Consider the following 24,107-nt stretch of genomic DNA (forward strand, 5'->3'; position numbering starts at 1 on the left):
CTATATAACGTTATAAGTGATATAGTGATACAATATAACGTTATATCTTATAACGTAATAGTATATAACGTTATACGTCATATAGTGATGCAATATATCGTTATACGTTATGACGTAATAATATATAACGTTATACGTCATATAGTGATACAATATACCGTTATACGTTATAACGTAAGAGTACATGACGTTATTCGTCATATACTGATGCAAAATATCGTTATACCTTATAATGTAATAGCGTATAAGGTTATACTTCATATAGTGATGCATCATATCGTTGTACGTTGTAACGTAATAGTATATAACGTTATACGTCATATAGTGATGCAGTACAACGTTATAGGTTATAACGTAATAGCATATGACGTTATACGTCATATAGCGGTGCAATATAACGTTATAAGTTATATAGTGATGCAATATAACGTTATAACTGATATAGTGGTACAATATAACGTTATAAGTGATATAGTGATGCAATATAACGTTATAAGTGATATAGTAATGCAATATAACGTTATGCGTTATAACGTAATAGCTTCAATCGTTATACGAGATAAGGTAATACTCTACAACGCTATACGTTATAACGTAATAGTTCATAACGTTATACGTCATATAGGCATGCTATATAACGTTTTAAGTGATATAGTGAAGCAATATAACGTTATGCGTTATAACGCAATATTATATAACGTTATACGTCATATAGTGATGCAATATAACGTTATAAGTGATATAGTGATGCAATATAACGTTATGCGCTATAACGTAATAGTATATAAGGTTGTACTTCATATAGTGATGCAATATATCGTTATACCTTATAACGTAATAGTATATAACGTTATACGTCATATAGTGATGCAGTATAACGTTATAGGTTATAACGTAATAGTATATGACGTTATACGTCATATAGTGGTACAATATAACGTTATAAGTGATATAGTGATGCAATATAACGTTATGCGCTATAACGTAATAGTATATAAGGTTGTACTTCATATAGTGATGCAATATATCGTTATACCTTATAACGTAATAGTATATAACGTTATACGTCATATAGTGATGCAGTATAACGTTATAGGTTATAACGTAATAGTATATGACGTTATACGTCATATAGTGGTGCAATATATCGTTATACCTTATAATGTAATAGTATATAAGGTTATACTTCATATAGAGATGCAATATATCGTTATACCTTATAACGTAATAGTATATAACGTTATACATCATATAGTGATGCAGTATAACGTTATGCATTATAACGTAGTAGTATATAACGTTATACGTTAAAACGTAATACTCCATAACGTTATAGGTCATATAGTGGTGCAATATATCGTTATACGTTATAACGTAATAGTATATAACGTTATTCCGTCATATAGTGATGCAGTATAACGTTATAGGTTATGGCGCAATAGTATATAACGTTATACGTCATATAGTGATGCGGTACAACGTTATAGGTTATAACGTAATAATATATGACGTTATACGTCATATAGTGGTACAATATAACGTTATAAGTGATATAGTGAAGCAATATAACGTTATGCGTTATAACGCAATAGTATATATCGTTATACGTTAAAACGTAATACTCCATAACGTTATACGTCATATAGTGATGCAATATAACGTTATGCGTTATTACGTACTAGTATATAACGTTACGCTTCATATAGTGAAGCAATATAACGTTATAAGTGATATAGTGATGCAATATAACGTTATACCTTATAACGTAATAGTATATAACGTTATACGTCATATAGTGATGCAATATAACGTTATAAGTGATATAGTGATGCAATATAACGTTATGCGTTATAACGTAATAGTATATAAGGTTGTACTTCATATAGTGATGCAATATATCGTTATACCTTATAACGTAATAGTATATAACGTTATACGTCATATAGTGATGCAGTATAACGTTATAGGTTATAACGTAATAGTATATGACGTTATACGTCATATAGTGGTGCAATATATCGTTATACCTTATAATGTAATAGTATATAAGGTTATACTTCATATAGAGATGCAATATATCGTTATACCTTATAACGTAATAGTATATAACGTTATACATCATATAGTGATGCAGTATAACGTTATGCATTATAACGTAGTAGTATATAACGTTATACGTTAAAACGTAATACTCCATAACGTTATAGGTCATATAGTGGTGCAATATATCGTTATACGTTATAACGTAATAGTATATAACGTTATTCCGTCATATAGTGATGCAGTATAACGTTATAGGTTATGGCGCAATAGTATATAACGTTATACGTCATATAGTGATGCGGTACAACGTTATAGGTTATAACGTAATAATATATGACGTTATACGTCATATAGTGGTACAATATAACGTTATAAGTGATATAGTGAAGCAATATAACGTTATGCGTTATAACGCAATAGTATATAACGTTATACTTTAAAACGTAATACTCCATAACGTTATACGTCATATAGTGATGCAATATAACGTTGTGCGTTATAACGTACTAGTATATAACGTTACGCTTCATATAGTGAAGCAATATAACGTTATAAGTGATATAGTGATGCAATATAACGTTATACCTTATAACGTAATAGTATATAACGTTATACGTCATATAGTGATGCAATATAACGTTATAAGTGATATAGTGATGCAATATAACGTTATGCGTTATAACGTAATAGTATATAAGGTTGTACTACATATAGTGATGCAATATATCGTTATACCTTATAACGTAATAGTATATAACGTTATACGTCATATAGTGATGCAGTATAACGTTATAGGTTATAACGTAATAGTATATGACGTTATACGTCATATAGTGGTGCAATATTTCGTTATACCTTACAATGTAATAGTATATAAGGTTATACTTCATATAGAGATGCAATATATCGTTATACCTTATAACGTAATAGTATATAACGTTATACATCATATAGTGATGCAGTATAACGTTATGCGTTATAACGTAGTAGTATAAAACGTTATACGTTAAAACGTAATACTCCATAACGTTATAGGTCATATAGTGGTGCAATATATCGTTATACGTTGTAACGTAATAGTATATAACGTTATACGTCATATAGTGATGCAGTATAACGTTATAGGTTATAGCGCAATAGTATATAACGTTATACGTCATATAGTGATGCGGTACAACGTTATAGGTTATAACGTAATAGTATATGACGTTATACGTCATATAGCTATGCTATATAACGTTATATGTGATATAGTGATGCAATACAACGTTATAAGTGATATAGTGGTACAATATAACGGTATAAGCGATATAGTGATGCAATATAACGTTATAAGTGATATAGTGATGCAATATAAGGTTATGCGTTATAACGTAATAGTATAAATCGTTATACGATATAAGGTAATACTCTATAACGCTATACGTTATAACGTAACAGTTCATAGCGTTATACGTCATATAGGAATGCTATATAACGTTATAAGTGATATAGTGATGCAATATAACGTTATATCTTATAACGTAATAGTATATAACGTTATACGTCATATAGTGATGCAATATATCGTTATACGTCATAACGTAATAGTATATAACGTAATACGTTATATAGTGATACGATATAACGTTATGCGTTATAACGTACTAGTATATAACGTTAGACTTCATACAGTGAAGCAATATAACGTTATAAGTGATATAGTTATGCAATATAACGTGATACCTTATAACGTAATAGTATATAACGTTATACATCATATAGTGATGCAGTATAACGTTATAAGTGATATAGTGATGCAATATAACGTTGTGCGTTATAATGTAATAGTATATAAGGGTATACTTCATATAGTGATGCGGTACAACGTTTTAGGTTATAACGTAATATTATACGACGTTATACGTCAAATAGTTGTGCAATATAACGTTATAAGTGATATAGTGATGCAATATAACGTTATAAGTGACATAGTGATGCAATATAACGTTATGCGTTATAACGTAATAATTTAAATCGTTATACGATATAAGGTAATACTCTACAACGCTATACGTTAAAACGTAATACTCCATAACGTTATACGTCATATAGTGGTGCAATATATCGTTATAAGTGATATAGTGATGCAATATAACGTTATAACTGATATAGTGGTACAATATAACGTTATAAGTGATATAGTGATGCAATATAACGTTATAAGTGACATAGTGATGCAATATAACGTTATGCAACGTTATAACGTAATAATTTAAATCGTTATACGATATAAGGTAATACTCTACAACGCTATACGTTATAACGTAATAGTTCATAACGTTATACGTCATATAGGCATGCTATATATAGTTATAAGTGATATAGTGATGCAATATAACGTTATACCTTATAACGTAATAGTATATAACGTTATACGTCATATAGTGATGCGGTACAACGTTTTAGGTTATAACGTAATATTATACGACGTTATACGTCAAATAGTTGTGCAATATAACGTTATAAGTGATATAGTGATGCAATATAACGTTATAAGTGACATAGTGATGCAATATAACGTTATGCGTTATAACGTAATAATTTAAATCGTTATACGATATAAGGTAATACTCTACAACGCTATACGTTAAAACGTAATACTCCATAACGTTATACGTCATATAGTTGTGCAATATATTGTTATACCTTATAACGTAGTAGTATATAAGGTTATACTACATATAGTGATGCATTATATCGTTATACCTTATAACGTAATAGTACATACTCTATAACACTATAGGTCATAACTTAATACTCCATAACGTTATACGTTATATAGTAATGCCATATAACGTTATAAGTGATATAGTGATGCAATATAACGTTGTAAGTGATATAGTGATGCAATATAACGCTATACGTTATAACGTAATAGTTCATAACGTTATACGTCATATTGGGATGCTATATAACGGTATAAGTGATATAGTGATGCAATATAACGTTATACCTTATAACGTAATAGTATATAACGTTATACGTCATATAGTGACGCAGTATAACGTTATTGGTTGTAACGTAATAGTATATGACGTTATACGTCATAATGTGGTGCAATATATCGTTATACCTTATAACGTAATAGTATATAAGGTTATACTTCATATGGTGATGCAATATATCGTTATACCTTATAACGTAATAGTATATAAGGTTATACTTCATATAGTGATGCAATATAACGTTATAAGTGATATAGTGATGCAATATAGCGTTATGCGTTATAACATAATAGTATAAATCGTTATAAGTTATAAGGTAATACTCCATAACGTTATACGTTATAATGTAATAGTATATGACGTTATACGTCATATAGTGATGCAGTACAACGTTATAGGTTATAACGTAATAGTATATGACGTTATACGTCATCTAGTGGTGCAATATATCGTTATACCTTATAATGTAATAGTATATAAGGTTATATTTGATATAGTGAAGCAATATAACGTTATACCTTATCACGTAATAGTATATAATGTTATACTTCATATAGTGATGCAATATATTGTTATACCTTATAACGTAATAGTATATAACGTTATACGTCATATAGTGACGCAGTATAACGTTATACGTTATAACGTAATAGTATATAACGTTATACGTCATATAGTGATGCAGTATAACGTTATAGGATATAGCGCAATAGTATATAACGTTATACGTCATAAAGTGATGCGGTACAACGTTATAGGTTATAACGTAATAGTATATGACGTTATACGTCATATAGCGATGCTATATAACGTTATAAGTGATATAGTGATGCAATATAACGTTATGCGTGATAACGTAATAGTATTTAACGTTATACGGTTAAAACGTAATACTCCATAACGTTATACGTCATATGGTGATGCAGTACAACGTTATAGGTTATAACGTAATAGTATATAACGTTATACGTCACATAGTGATGCAATATATCGTTATACGTTGTATCGTATTACTCCATAATGTTGTACGTCATATAGTAATGCAATATAACGTTATACGTTAAAACGTAATACTCCATAACGTTATACGACATATAGTGATGAAATATAACGGTATACGTTATAACGTAATAGTTCGCAACGTTATACGTCATATAGGGATGCTATTTAACGTTATAAGTAATATAGTGATGCAGTATAACGTTATAAGTGATATAGTGATGCAATATAGCGTTATGCGTTATAACGTAATAGTATAAATCGTTATACGATATAAGGTAATACTCTATAACGCTATACGTTATAACGTAATAGTTCATAACGTTATACGTCATATAGGGATGCTATATAACGTTATAAGTGATATAGTGATACAATATAACGTTATATCTTATAACGTAATAGTATATAACGTTATACGTCATATAGTGATGCAATATATCGTTATACGTTATGACGTAATAATATATAACGTTATACGTCATATAGTGATACAATATACCGTTATACGTTATAACGTAAGAGTACATGACGTTATTCGTCATATACTGATGCAAAATATCGTTATACCTTATAATGTAATAGCGTATAAGGTTATACTTCATATAGTGATGCATCATATCGTTGTACGTTGTAACGTAATAGTATATAACGTTATACGTCATATAGTGATGCAGTACAACGTTATAGGTTATAACGTAATAGCATATGACGTTATACGTCATATAGCGGTGCAATATAACGTTATAAGTTATATAGTGATGCAATATAACGTTATAACTGATATAGTGGTACAATATAACGTTATAAGTGATATAGTGATGCAATATAACGTTATAAGTGATATAGTAATGCAATATAACGTTATGCGTTATAACGTAATAGCTTCAATCGTTATACGAGATAAGGTAATACTCTACAACGCTATACGTTATAACGTAATAGTTCATAACGTTATACGTCATATAGGCATGCTATATAACGTTTTAAGTGATATAGTGAAGCAATATAACGTTATGCGTTATAACGCAATATTATATAACGTTATACGTCATATAGTGATGCAATATAACGTTATAAGTGATATAGTGATGCAATATAACGTTATGCGCTATAACGTAATAGTATATAAGGTTGTACTTCATATAGTGATGCAATATATCGTTATACCTTATAACGTAATAGTATATAACGTTATACGTCATATAGTGATGCAGTATAACGTTATAGGTTATAACGTAATAGTATATGACGTTATACGTCATATAGTGGTACAATATAACGTTATAAGTGATATAGTGAAGCAATATAACGTTATGCGTTATAACGCAATAGTATATATCGTTATACGTTAAAACGTAATACTCCATAACGTTATACGTCATATAGTGATGCAATATAACGTTATGCGTTATTACGTACTAGTATATAACGTTACGCTTCATATAGTGAAGCAATATAACGTTATAAGTGATATAGTGATGCAATATAACGTTATACCTTATAACGTAATAGTATATAACGTTATACGTCATATAGTGATGCAATATAACGTTATAAGTGATATAGTGATGCAATATAACGTTATGCGTTATAACGTAATAGTATATAAGGTTGTACTTCATATAGTGATGCAGTATATCGTTATACCTTATAACGTAATAGTATATAACGTTATACGTCATATAGTGATGCAGTATAACGTTATAGGTTATAACGTAATAGTATATGACGTTATACGTCATATAGTGGTGCAATATATCGTTATACCTTATAATGTAATAGTATATAAGGTTATACTTCATATAGAGATGCAATATATCGTTATACCTTATAACGTAATAGTATATAACGTTATACATCATATAGTGATGCAGTATAACGTTATGCATTATAACGTAGTAGTATATAACGTTATACGTTAAAACGTAATACTCCATAACGTTATAGGTCATATAGTGGTGCAATATATCGTTATACGTTATAACGTAATAGTATATAACGTTATTCCGTCATATAGTGATGCAGTATAACGTTATAGGTTATGGCGCAATAGTATATAACGTTATACGTCATATAGTGATGCGGTACAACGTTATAGGTTATAACGTAATAATATATGACGTTATACGTCATATAGTGGTACAATATAACGTTATAAGTGATATAGTGAAGCAATATAACGTTATGCGTTATAACGCAATAGTATATATCGTTATACGTTAAAACGTAATACTCCATAACGTTATACGTCATATAGTGATGCAATATAACGTTATGCGTTATTACGTACTAGTATATAACGTTACGCTTCATATAGTGAAGCAATATAACGTTATAAGTGATATAGTGATGCAATATAACGTTATACCTTATAACGTAATAGTATATAACGTTATACGTCATATAGTGATGCAATATAACGTTATAAGTGATATAGTGATGCAATATAACGTTATGCGTTATAACGTAATAGTATATAAGGTTGTACTTCATATAGTGATGCAATATATCGTTATACCTTATAACGTAATAGTATATAACGTTATACGTCATATAGTGATGCAGTATAACGTTATAGGTTATAACGTAATAGTATATGACGTTATACGTCATATAGTGGTGCAATATATCGTTATACCTTATAATGTAATAGTATATAAGGTTATACTTCATATAGAGATGCAATATATCGTTATACCTTATAACGTAATAGTATATAACGTTATACATCATATAGTGATGCAGTATAACGTTATGCATTATAACGTAGTAGTATATAACGTTATACGTTAAAACGTAATACTCCATAACGTTATAGGTCATATAGTGGTGCAATATATCGTTATACGTTATAACGTAATAGTATATAACGTTATTCCGTCATATAGTGATGCAGTATAACGTTATAGGTTATGGCGCAATAGTATATAACGTTATACGTCATATAGTGATGCGGTACAACGTTATAGGTTATAACGTAATAATATATGACGTTATACGTCATATAGTGGTACAATATAACGTTATAAGTGATATAGTGAAGCAATATAACGTTATGCGTTATAACGCAATAGTATATATCGTTATACGTTAAAACGTAATACTCCATAACGTTATACGTCATATAGTGATGCAATATAACGTTATGCGTTATTACGTACTAGTATATAACGTTACGCTTCATATAGTGAAGCAATATAACGTTATAAGTGATATAGTGATGCAATATAACGTTATACCTTATAACGTAATAGTATATAACGTTATACGTCATATAGTGATGCAATATAACGTTATAAGTGATATAGTGATGCAATATAACGTTATGCGTTATAACGTAATAGTATATAAGGTTGTACTTCATATAGTGATGCAATATATCGTTATACCTTATAACGTAATAGTATATAACGTTATACGTCATATAGTGATGCAGTATAACGTTATAGGTTATAACGTAATAGTATATGACGTTATACGTCATATAGTGGTGCAATATTTCGTTATACCTTATAATGTAATAGTATATAAGGTTATACTTCATATAGAGATGCAATATATCGTTATACCTTATAACGTAATAGTATATAACGTTATACATCATATAGTGATGCAGTATAACGTTATGCGTTATAACGTAGTAGTATAAAACGTTATACGTTAAAACGTAATACTCCATAACGTTATAGGTCATATAGTGGTGCAATATATCGTTATACGTTGTAACGTAATAGTATATAACGTTATACGTCATATAGTGATGCAGTATAACGTTATAGGTTATAGCGCAATAGTATATAACGTTATACGTCATATAGTGATGCGGTACAACGTTATAGGTTATAACGTAATAGTATATGACGTTATACGTCATATAGCTATGCTATATAACGTTATATGTGATATAGTGATGCAATACAACGTTATAAGTGATATAGTGGTACAATATAACGGTATAAGCGATATAGTGATGCAATATAACGTTATAAGTGATATAGTGATGCAATATAAGGTTATGCGTTATAACGTAATAGTATAAATCGTTATACGATATAAGGTAATACTCTATAACGCTATACGTTATAACGTAACAGTTCATAGCGTTATACGTCATATAGGAATGCTATATAACGTTATAAGTGATATAGTGATGCAATATAACGTTATATCTTATAACGTAATAGTATATAACGTTATACGTCATATAGTGATGCAATATATCGTTATACGTCATAACGTAATAGTATATAACGTAATACGTTATATAGTGATACGATATAACGTTATGCGTTATAACGTACTAGTATATAACGTTAGACTTCATACAGTGAAGCAATATAACGTTATAAGTGATATAGTTATGCAATATAACGTGATACCTTATAACGTAATAGTATATAACGTTATACATCATATAGTGATGCAGTATAACGTTATAAGTGATATAGTGATGCAATATAACGTTGTGCGTTATAATGTAATAGTATATAAGGGTATACTTCATATAGTGATGCGGTACAACGTTTTAGGTTATAACGTAATATTATACGACGTTATACGTCAAATAGTTGTGCAATATAACGTTATAAGTGATATAGTGATGCAATATAACGTTATAAGTGACATAGTGATGCAATATAACGTTATGCGTTATAACGTAATAATTTAAATCGTTATACGATATAAGGTAATACTCTACAACGCTATACGTTAAAACGTAATACTCCATAACGTTATACGTCATATAGTGGTGCAATATATCGTTATAAGTGATATAGTGATGCAATATAACGTTATAACTGATATAGTGGTACAATATAACGTTATAAGTGATATAGTGATGCAATATAACGTTATAAGTGACATAGTGATGCAATATAACGTTATGCAACGTTATAACGTAATAATTTAAATCGTTATACGATATAAGGTAATACTCTACAACGCTATACGTTATAACGTAATAGTTCATAACGTTATACGTCATATAGGCATGCTATATATAGTTATAAGTGATATAGTGATGCAATATAACGTTATACCTTATAACGTAATAGTATATAACGTTATACGTCATATAGTGATGCGGTACAACGTTTTAGGTTATAACGTAATATTATACGACGTTATACGTCAAATAGTTGTGCAATATAACGTTATAAGTGATATAGTGATGCAATATAGCGTTATAAGTGACATAGTGATGCAATATAACGTTATGCGTTATAACGTAATAATTTAAATCGTTATACGATATAAGGTAATACTCTACAACGCTATACGTTAAAACGTAATACTCCATAACGTTATACGTCATATAGTTGTGCAATATATTGTTATACCTTATAACGTAGTAGTATATAAGGTTATACTACATATAGTGATGCATTATATCGTTATACCTTATAACGTAATAGTACATACTCTATAACACTATAGGTCATAACTTAATACTCCATAACGTTATACGTTATATAGTAATGCCATATAACGTTATAAGTGATATAGTGATGCAATATAACGTTGTAAGTGATATAGTGATGCAATATAACGCTATACGTTATAACGTAATAGTTCATAACGTTATACGTCATATTGGGATGCTATATAACGGTATAAGTGATATAGTGATGCAATATAACGTTATACCTTATAACGTAATAGTATATAACGTTATACGTCATATAGTGACGCAGTATAACGTTATTGGTTGTAACGTAATAGTATATGACGTTATACGTCATAATGTGGTGCAATATATCGTTATACCTTATAACGTAATAGTATATAAGGTTATACTTCATATGGTGATGCAATATATCGTTATACCTTATAACGTAATAGTATATAAGGTTATACTTCATATAGTGATGCAATATAACGTTATAAGTGATATAGTGATGCAATATAGCGTTATGCGTTATAACATAATAGTATAAATCGTTATAAGTTATAAGGTAATACTCCATAACGTTATACGTTATAATGTAATAGTATATGACGTTATACGTCATATAGTGATGCAGTACAACGTTATAGGTTATAACGTAATAGTATATGACGTTATACGTCATCTAGTGGTGCAATATATCGTTATACCTTATAATGTAATAGTATATAAGGTTATATTTGATATAGTGAAGCAATATAACGTTATACCTTATAACGTAATAGTATATAATGTTATACTTCATATAGTGATGCAATATATTGTTATACCTTATAACGTAATAGTATATAACGTTATACGTCATATAGTGACGCAGTATAACGTTATACGTTATAACGTAATAGTATATAACGTTATACGTCATATAGTGATGCAGTATAACGTTATAGGATATAGCGCAATAGTATATAACGTTATACGTCATATAGTGATGCGGTACAACGTTATAGGTTATAACGTAATAGTATATGACGTTATACGTCATATAGCGATGCTATATAACGTTATAAGTGATATAGTGATGCAATATAACGTTATAAGTGATATAGTGGTACAATATAACGTTATAAGCGATATAGTGATGCAATATAACGTATAAGTGATATAGTGATACAATATAAGGTTATGCGTTATAACGAAATAGTATAAATCGTTATACGATATAAGGGAATACTCTATAACGCTATACGTTATAACGTAACAGTTCATAACGTTATACGTCATATAGGGATGCTATATAACGTTATAAGTGATATAGTGATGCAATATAACGTTATATCTTATAACGTAATAGTATATAACGTTATACGTCATATAGTGATGCAATATATCGTTATACGTCATAACGTAATAGTATATAACGTTATACGTCATATAGTGATACGATATAACGTTATACGTTATAACGTAAGAGTATATGACATTATTCGTCATATACTGATGCAAAATATCGTTATACCTTATAACGTAATAGTATATAAGGTTATACTTCATATAGTGATGCAATATATCGTTGTACGTTATAACGTAATAGTATATAACGTTATACGTTAAAACGTAATACTCCATAACGTTATAGGTCATATAGTGGTGCAATATATTGTTATACCTTATAACCTAATAGTATATAAGGTTATACTTCATATAGTGATGCATTATATCGTTATACCTTATAACGTTATAGTATATAACGTTATACGTCACATAGTGATGAAATATATCGTTATCCGTTATAACGTAATAGTATATAACGTTATACGGCATATAGTGATGCAATATAACGTTATGCGTTATAACGTACTAGTATATAACGTTAGGCTTCATATAGTGAAGCAATATAACGTTATAAGTGATATAGTGATGCAATATAACGTTATACCTTATAACGAAATAGTATATAACGTTATACATCATATAGTGATGCAATATAACGTTATAAGTGATATAGTGATGCAATATAACGTTATGCGTTATAATGTAATAGTATATAAGGTTATACTTCATATAGTGATTGCAATATATCGTTATACCTTATAACGTAATAGTATATAACGTTATACGTCATATAGTGATGCAGTATAACGTTATAGGTTATAACGTAATAGTATATGACGTTATACGTCATATAGTGGTGCAATATATCGTTATACCTTATAATGTAATAGTATATAAGGGTATACTTCATATAGTGATGCAATATATCGTTATTCCTTATTGCGTAATAGTATATAACGTTATACGTCATATAGTGATGCAGTATAACGTTATAGGTTATAACGTAATAGTATATGACGTTATACGTCATATAGTGGTGCAATATATCGTTATACCATATAATGTAATAGTATATAAGGTTATACTTCATATAGTGATGCAATATAACGTTATGCATTATAACGTAATAGTATATAACGTTATACGTCAAATAGTGATGCAATATATCGTTATACGTTATAACGTAATAGTATATAACGTTATACGTCATATAGTGATGCAGTATAGCGTTATAGGTTATAACGCAATAGTGTATAACGTTATACGTCACATAGTCATGCAATACGTCGTTATACGTTGTAACGTAATGCTCCATAACGTTATGCGTCATATAGTAATGCAATATACCGTTATACGTTATAACGTAAAAGTATATGACGTTATTCGTCATATAGTGATGCAATATGTAGTCATACGTTATAGCGTAATACTCTATAACGTTATAAGTTATAATGTAATAGTATGCGACGTTATGCGTCATATAGTGATGCAAAATAACGCTATAAGTGATATAGTGATGCAATATAACGTTATATCTTATAACGTAATAGTATATAACGTTATACGTCATATAGGGATGCTATATAACGTTATAAGTGATATAGTGAAGCATTATAACGTTATATCTTATAACGTAATAGTATATAACCTTATACGTCATATAGTGATGCAGTACAACGTTATAGGTTACAGCGTAATAGTATATGACGTTATACGTCATATAGCGGTGCTATATAACGTTATAAGTGGTATAGTGATGCAATATAACGTTATAAGTGATATAGTGGTACAATATAACGTTATAAGCGATATAGTGATGCAATATAACGTTATAAGTGATATAGTGATGCAATATAAGGTTATGCGTTATAACGTAATAGTATAAATCGTTATACGATATAAGGTAATACTCTATAACGCTATACGTTATAACGTAATAGTTCATAACGTTATACGTCATATAGGGATGCTATATAACGTTATAAGTGATATAGTGATGCAATATAACGTTATATCTTATAACGTAATAGTATATAACGTTATACGTTGAAACGTAATACTCCATAACGTTATACGTCATACAGTGTTGCAGTGCAACGTTATAGGTTACAACGTAATAGTATATGACGTTATACGTCATATAGTGGTGCAATATAACGTTATAAGTGATATAGTGATGCAATATAACGTTATGCGTTATAACGTAATAGCATATATCGTTATACGCCACATAGTGATGCAATATATCTTTATACGTTGTAACGCAATACTCCATAACGTTATACGTCATATAGTAATACAATATAACGTTATAAGTGATATAGTGAAGCAATATAACGCTATCCGTTATAACGTAATAGTTCATAACGTTATACGTCATATAGGGATGCTATATAACGTTATAAGTTATATAGTGATGCAATATAACGTTATACCTTATAACGTAATAGTATATAACGTTATACGTCATATAGTGATGCACTACATCGTTATTGGTTATAACGTAATAGTATATGACGTTATACGCCATATAGTGGTGCAATATAACGTTATAAGTGATATAGTGAAGCAATATAACGCTATACGTTATAACGTAATAGTTCATAACGTTATACGTCATATAGGGATGCTATATATCGTTATAAGTTATATAGTGATGCAATATAACGTTATACCTTATAACGTAATAGTATATAACGTTATACGTCATATACTGATGCAGTACAACGTTATAGGTTATAACGTAATAGTATATGACGTTATACGTTATATAGCGGTGCAATATAACGTTATAAGTGATATAGTGATGCAATATAACGTTATGCGTGATATCGTAATAGTATTTAACGTTATACGGTTAAAACGTAATACTCCATAACGTTATACGTCATATGGTGATGCAGTACAACGTTATAGGTTATAACGTAATAGTATATAACGTTATACGTCACATAGAGATGCAATATATCGTTATACGTTGTATCGTAATACTCCATAATGTTGTACGTCATATAGTAATGCAATATAACGTTATACGTTAAAACGTAATACTCCATAACGTTATACGACATATAGTGATGAAATATAACGGTATACGTTATAACGTAATAGTTCGCAACGTTATACGTCATATAGGGATGCTATTTAACGTTATAAGTAATATAGTGATGCAGTATAACGTTATAAGTGATATAGTGATGCAATATAGCGTTATGCGTTATAACGTAATAGTATAAATCGTTTATACGATATAAGGTAATACTCTATAACGCTATACGTTATAACGTAATAGTTCATAACGTTATACGTCATATAGGGATGCTATATAACGTTATAAGTGATATAGTGATACAATATAACGTTATATCTTATAACGTAATAGTATATAACGTTATACGTCATATAGTGATGCAATATATCGTTATACGTTATGACGTAATAATATATAACGTTATACGTCATATAGTGATACAATATATCGTTATACGTTATAACGTAAGAGTACATGACGTTATTCGTCATATACTGATGCAAAATATCGTTATACCTTATAACGTAATAGTGTATAAGGTTATACTTCATATAGTGATGCATCATATCGTTGTACGTTGTAACGTAATAGTATATAACGTTATACGTCATATAGTGATGCAGTACAACGTTATAGGTTATAACGTAATAGCATATGACGTTATACGTCATATAGCGGTGCAATATAACGTTATAAGTTATATAGTGATGCAATATAACGTTTATAACTGATATAGTGGTACAATATAACGTTATAAGTGATATAGTGATGCAATATAACGTTATAAGTGATATAGTAATGCAATATAACGTTATGCGTTATAACGTAATAGCTTCAATCGTTATACGAGATAAGGTAATACTCTACAACGCTATACGTTATAACGTAATAGTTCATAACGTTATACGTCATATAGGCATGCTATATAACGTTATAAGTGATATAGTGAAGCAATATAACGTTATGCGTTATAACGCAATAGTATATAACGTTATACGTTAAAACGTAATACTCCATAACGTTATACGTCATATAGTGATGCAATATAACGTTATGCGTTATAACGTACTAGTATATAATGTTACGCTTCATATAGTGAAGCAATATATCGTTATAAGTGATATAGTGATGCAATATAACGTTATACCTTATAACGTAATAGTATATAACGTTATACGTCATATAGTGATGCAATATAACGTTATAAGTGATATAGTGATGCAATATAACGTTATGCGTTATAACGTAATAGTATATAAGGTTGTACTTCATATAGTGATGCAATATATCGTTATACCTTATAACGTAATAGTAGATAACGTTATACGTCATATAGTGATGCAGTATAACGTTATAGGTTATAACGTAATAGTATATGACGTTATACGTCATATAGTGGTGCAATATATCGTTATACCTTATAATGTAATAGTATATAAGGTTATACTTCATATAGAGATGCAATATATCGCTATACCTTATAACGTAATAGTATATAACGTTATACATCATATAGTGATGCAGTATAACGTTATGCATTATAACGTAGTAGTATATAACGTTATACGTTAAAACGTAATACTCCATAACGTTATAGGTCATATAGTGGTGCAATATATCGTTATACGTTATAACGTAATAGTATATAACGTTATACGTCATATAGTGATGCAGTATAACGTTATAGGTTATGGCGCAATAGTATATAACGTTATACGTCATATAGTGATGCGGTACAACGTTATAGGTTATAACGTAATAGTATATGACGTTATACGTCTTATAGCGATGCTATATAACGTTATATGTGATATAGTGATGCAATATAACGTTATAAGTGATATAGTGGTACAATATAACGTTATAAGCGATATAGTGATGCAATATAACGTTATAAGTGATATAGTGATGCAATATAAGGTTATGCGTTATAACGTAATAGTATAAATCGTTATACGATATAAGGTAATACTCTATAACGCTATACGTTATAACGTAACAGTTCATAACGTTATACGTCATATAGGGATGCTATATAACGTTATAAGTGATATAGTGATGCAATATAACGTTATATCTTATAACGTAATAGTATATAACGTTATACGTCATATAGTGATGCAATATATCGTTATACGTCATAACGTAATAGTATATAACGTTATACGTTATATAGTGATACGATATAACGTTATACGTTATAACGTAAGAGTATATGACAATATTCGTCACATACTGATGCAAAATATCGTTATACCTTATAACGTAATAGTATATAAGGTTATACTTCATATAGTGATGCATTATATCGTTATACCTTATAACGTTATAGTATATAACGTTATACGTCACATAGTGATGAAATATATCGTTATCCGTTATAACGTAATAGTATATAACGTTATACGGCATATAGTGATGCAATATAACGTTATGCGTTATAACGTACTAGTATATAACGTTAGGCTTCATATAGTGAAGCAATATAACGTTATAAGTGATATAGTGATGCAATATAACGTGATACCTTATAACGTAATAGTATATAACGTTATACATCATATAGTGATGCAATATAACGTTATAAGTGATATAGTGATGCAATATAACGTTATACGTTATAACGTAATAGTATATAAGGTTATACTTCATATAGTGATGCATTATATTGTTATACCTTATAACGTTATAGTATATAACGTTATACGTCACATAGTGATGAAATATATCGTTATCCGTTATAACGTAACAGTATATAACGTTATACGGCATATAGTGGTGCAATATAGCGTTATACCATATAACGTAATAGTATATAAGGTTATACTTCATATAGTGATGCAATATATCGTTGTACGTTATAACGTAATAGTATATAACGTTATACGTTAAAACGTAATACTCCATAACGTTATAGGTCATATAGTGGTGCAATATATTGTTATACCTTATAACGTAATAGTATATAAGGTTATACTTCATATAGTGATGCATTATATCGTTATACCTTATAACGTTATAGTATATAACGTTATACGTCACATAGTGATGAAATATATCGTTATCCGTTATAACGTAACAGTATATAACGTTATACGGCATATAGTGGTGCAATATAGCGTTACACCTTATAATGTAATAGTATATAAGGGGTATACTTCATATAGTGATGCAATATAACGTTATGTGTTATAACGTAATAGTATATAAGGTTATACTTCATATAGTGATGCATTATATCGTTATACCTTATATCGTAATAGTATATATCGTTATACGTCATATAGAGACGCAGTATAACGTTATAGGTTCTAACGCAATAGTATATAACGTTATACGTCACATAGTGATGAAAGATATCGTTATCCGTTATAGCGTAATAGTATATAACGTTATACGTTAAAACGTAATACTCCATAACGTTATACGTCATATAGTAAAGCAATATAACGTTATACGTCACATAGTGATGAAATATATCGTTATCCGTTATAACGTAATTGTATATAACGTTATACGTCAAATAGTGATGAAATATATCGTTATCCGTTATAACGTAATAGTATATAACGTTATACGGCATATAGTGATGCAATATAACGTTATGCGTTATAACGTACTAGTATATAACGTTAGGCTTCATATAGTGAAGCAATATAACGTTATAAGTGATATAGTGATGCAATATAACGTGATACCTTATAACGTAATAGTATATAACGTTATACATCATATAGTGATGCAATATAACGTTATAAGTGATATAGTGATGCAATATAACGTTATACGTTATAACGTAATAGTATATAAGGTTATACTTCATATAGTGATGCATTATATTGTTATACCTTATAACGTTATAGTATATAACGTTATACGTCACATAGTGATGAAATATATCGTTATCCGTTATAACGTAACAGTATATAACGTTATACGGCATATAGTGGTGCAATATAGCGTTATACCTTATAACGTAATAGTATATAAGGTTATACTTCATATAGTGATGCAATATATCGTTGTACGTTATAACGTAATAGTATATAACGTTATACGTTAAAACGTAATACTCCATAACGTTATAGGTCATATAGTGGTGCAATATATTGTTATACCTTATAACGTAATAGTATATAAGGTTATACTTCATATAGTGATGCATTATATCGTTATACCTTATAACGTTATAGTATATAACGTTATACGTCACATAGTGATGAAATATATCGTTATCCGTTATAACGTAACAGTATATAACGTTATACGGCATATAGTGGTGCAATATAGCGTTACACCTTATAATGTAATAGTATATAAGGGTATACTTCATATAGTGATGCAATATAACGTTATGTGTTATAACGTAATAGTATATAAGGTTATACTTCATATAGTGATGCATTATATCGTTATACCTTATATCGTAATAGTATATATCGTTATACGTCATATAGAGACGCAGTATAACGTTATAGGTTCTAACGCAATAGTATATAACGTTATACGTCACATAGTGATGAAAGATATCGTTATCCGTTATAGCGTAATAGTATATAACGTTATACGTTAAAACGTAATACTCCATAACGTTATACGTCGTATAGTAAAGCAATATAACGTTATACGTCACATAGTGATGAAATATATCGTTATCCGTTATAACGTAATAGTATATAACGTTATACGTCAAATAGTGATGCAATATAACGTTATGTGTTATAACGTAATAGTATATAACGTTATACGTTAAAACGTAATACTCCATAACGTTATAGGTCATATAGTGGTGCAATATATCGTTATAAGTGATATAGTGGTACAATATAACGTTATAAGCGATATAGTGATGCAATATAACGTTATAAGTGATATAGTGATGCAATATAAGGTTATGCGTTATAACGTAATAGTATAAATCGTTATACGATATAAGGTAATACTCTATAACGCTATACGTTATAACGTAACAGTTCATAACGTTATACGTCATATAGGGATGCTATATAACGTTATAAGTGATATAGTAATGCAATATACCGTTATACGTTATAACGTAAAAGTATATGACGTTATTCGTCATATAGTGATACAATATGTAGTCATACGTTATAGCGTAATACTCTATAACGTTATAAGTTATAATGTAATAGTATATGACGTTATGCGTCATATAGTGATGCAATATAAAGTTATAAGTGATATAGTGATGCAATATAACGTTATAAGTGATATAGTGATGCAATATAACGTTATGCGTTATAACGTAATAGTATATAACGTTATACGTTAAAACGTAATACTCCATAACGTTATACGTCATATAGTAATGCAATATAACGTTATACGTCACATAGTGATGAAATATATCGTTATCCGTTATAACGTAATAGTATATAACGTTATACGTTAAAACGTAATACTCCATAACGTTATACGTCATATAGTGCTGCAATATAACGTTATGCGTTATAACGTACTAGTATATAACGTTACGCTTCATATAGTGAAACAATATAACGTTATAAGTGATATAGTGATGCAATATATCGTTATACCTTATAACGTAATAGTATATAACGTTATACGTCATATAGTGATGCAATATAACGTTATAAGTGATATAGTGATGCAATATAACGTTATGCGTTATAACGTAATAGTATATAAGGTTATGCTTCATATAGTGATGCAATATATCGTTATACCTTATAACGTAATAGTATATAACGTTATACGTCATATAGTGATGTAGTATAACGTTATAGGTTATAACGTAATAGTATATGACGTTATACGTCATATAGTGGTGCAATATATTGTTATACCTTATAATGTAATAGTATATAAGGTTATACTTCATATAGTGATGCAATATATCGTTATGCGTTATAACGTACTAGTATATAACGTTATACTTCATATAGTGATGCAATATAACGCTATAAGTGATATAGTGATGCAATATAACGTTATATCTTATAACGTAATAGTATATAACGTTATACGTCATATAGTGAAGCAGTACAACGTTATAGGTTATAACGTAATAGTATATGACGTTATACGTCATATAGGGATGAAATATATCGTTATCCGTTATAACGTAATAGTATATAACGTTATACGTTAAAACGTAATACTCCATAACGTTATACGTCATATAGTGATGCAATATAACGTTATGCGTTATAACGTACTAGTATATAACGTTATGCTTCATATAGTGAAGCAATATAACGTTATAAGTGATATAGTGATGCAATATAACGTTATACCTTATAAAGTAATAGTCTATAACGCTATACGTCATATAGTGATGCAGTACAACGTTATAGGTTATAACGTGATAGTATATGACGCTATACGTCATATAGTGGTGCAATATAACGTTATAAGTGATATAGTGATGCAATATAGCGTTATGCGTTATAACGTAATAGTATATAACGTTATACGTCACATAGTGGTGCAATATATCGTTATACGTTACAACGTTATACTCCATAACGTTATACGCCATATAGAAATGCAATATAATGTTATACGTTAAAACATAATACTCCATAACGTTATACGTCATATAGTGATGCAATATACCGTTATAAGTTATAATGTAATAGTATAAAGGTTATACATCATAGAGTGATGCAATATAACGTTATAAGTGATATAGTGATGCAATATAACGTTATAAGTGATTTAGTGATGCAATATAACGTTATATGTGATATAGTGATGCAATATAACGTAATGCGTTATAACGTAATAGTATAAATCGTTATACGATATAAGGTAATACTCTATAACGCTATACGTTATAGCGTAATACTCCATAACGTTATACGTTATATAGTAATGCCATATAACGTTATAACTGATATAGTGATGCAATATAACGTTGTAAGTGATATAGTGATGAAATATAACGCTATACCTTATAACGTAATAGTATATAACGTTATACGTCATATAGTGATGCAATATAACGTTATGCATTATAACGTAATAGTATAGAACGTTATACGTCACATAATGATGCAATATAACGTTATAACTTATAACGTAATAGCATATAACGTTATACGTCATATAGTGATGCAGTACAACGTTATAGGTTACAGCGTAATAGTATATGACGTTATACGTCATATAGTGGTGCTATATAACGGTATAAGTGATATAGTGATGCAATAAAGCGTTATGCGTTATAACATAATAGTATAAATCGTTATAAGTTATAAGGTAATACTCCATAACGTTATACGTTATAATGTAATAGTATATGACGTTATACGCCATATAGTGATGCAGTACAACGTTATAGGTTATAACGTAATAGTATATGACGTTATACGTCATAAAGAGATGCAATATATCGTTATACCTTATAACGTAATAGTATATAAGGTTATACTCCATATAGTGATGCAATATATCGTTATACCTTATAACGTAATAGTATATAAGGTTATACTTCATATAGTGATGCAATATAACGTTATAAGTGATATAGTGATGCAATATAGCGTTATGCGTTATAACATAATAGTATAAATCGTTATAAGTTATAAGGTAATACTCCATAACGTTATACGTTATAATGTAATAGTATATGACGTTATACGCCATATAGTGATGCAGTACAACGTTATCGGTTATAACGTAACAGTATATGACGCTATACGTCATATAGTGGTGCAATATAACGTTATAAGTGATATAGTGATGCAATATAACGTTATGCGTTATAACGTAATAGTATATAACGTTATACGTCACATAGTGATGCAATATATCGTTATACGTTACAACGTAATACTCCATAACGTTATACGCCATATAGAAATGCAATATAATGTTATACGTTAAAACATAATACTCAATAACGTTATACGTCATATAGTGTTGCAATATACCGTTATAAGTTATAACGTAATAGTATAAAGGTTATACATCACATAGTGATGCAATATAACGTTATAAGTGATATAGTGATGCAATATAACGTTATACGTTATATAGTAATGCCATATAACGTTATAAGTGATATAGTGATGCAATACAACGTTGTAAGTGATATAGTGATGCAATATAACGCTGTACGTTATAACGTAATAGTTCATAACGTTATACGTCATATTGGGATGCTATATAACGGTACAAGTGATATAGTGATGCAATATAACGTTATACCTTATAACGTAATAGTATATAACGTTATACGTCATATAGTGACGCAGTATAACGTTATTGGTTGTAACGTAATAGTATATGACGTTATACGTCATAAAGTGGTGCAATATATCGTTATACCTTA

The sequence above is a fragment of the Bombus affinis genome, unplaced genomic scaffold (genome assembly GCF_024516045.1).
Source record: "Bombus affinis isolate iyBomAffi1 unplaced genomic scaffold, iyBomAffi1.2 ctg00000135.1, whole genome shotgun sequence".
Classification (NCBI taxonomy): domain Eukaryota; kingdom Metazoa; phylum Arthropoda; class Insecta; order Hymenoptera; family Apidae; genus Bombus; species Bombus affinis.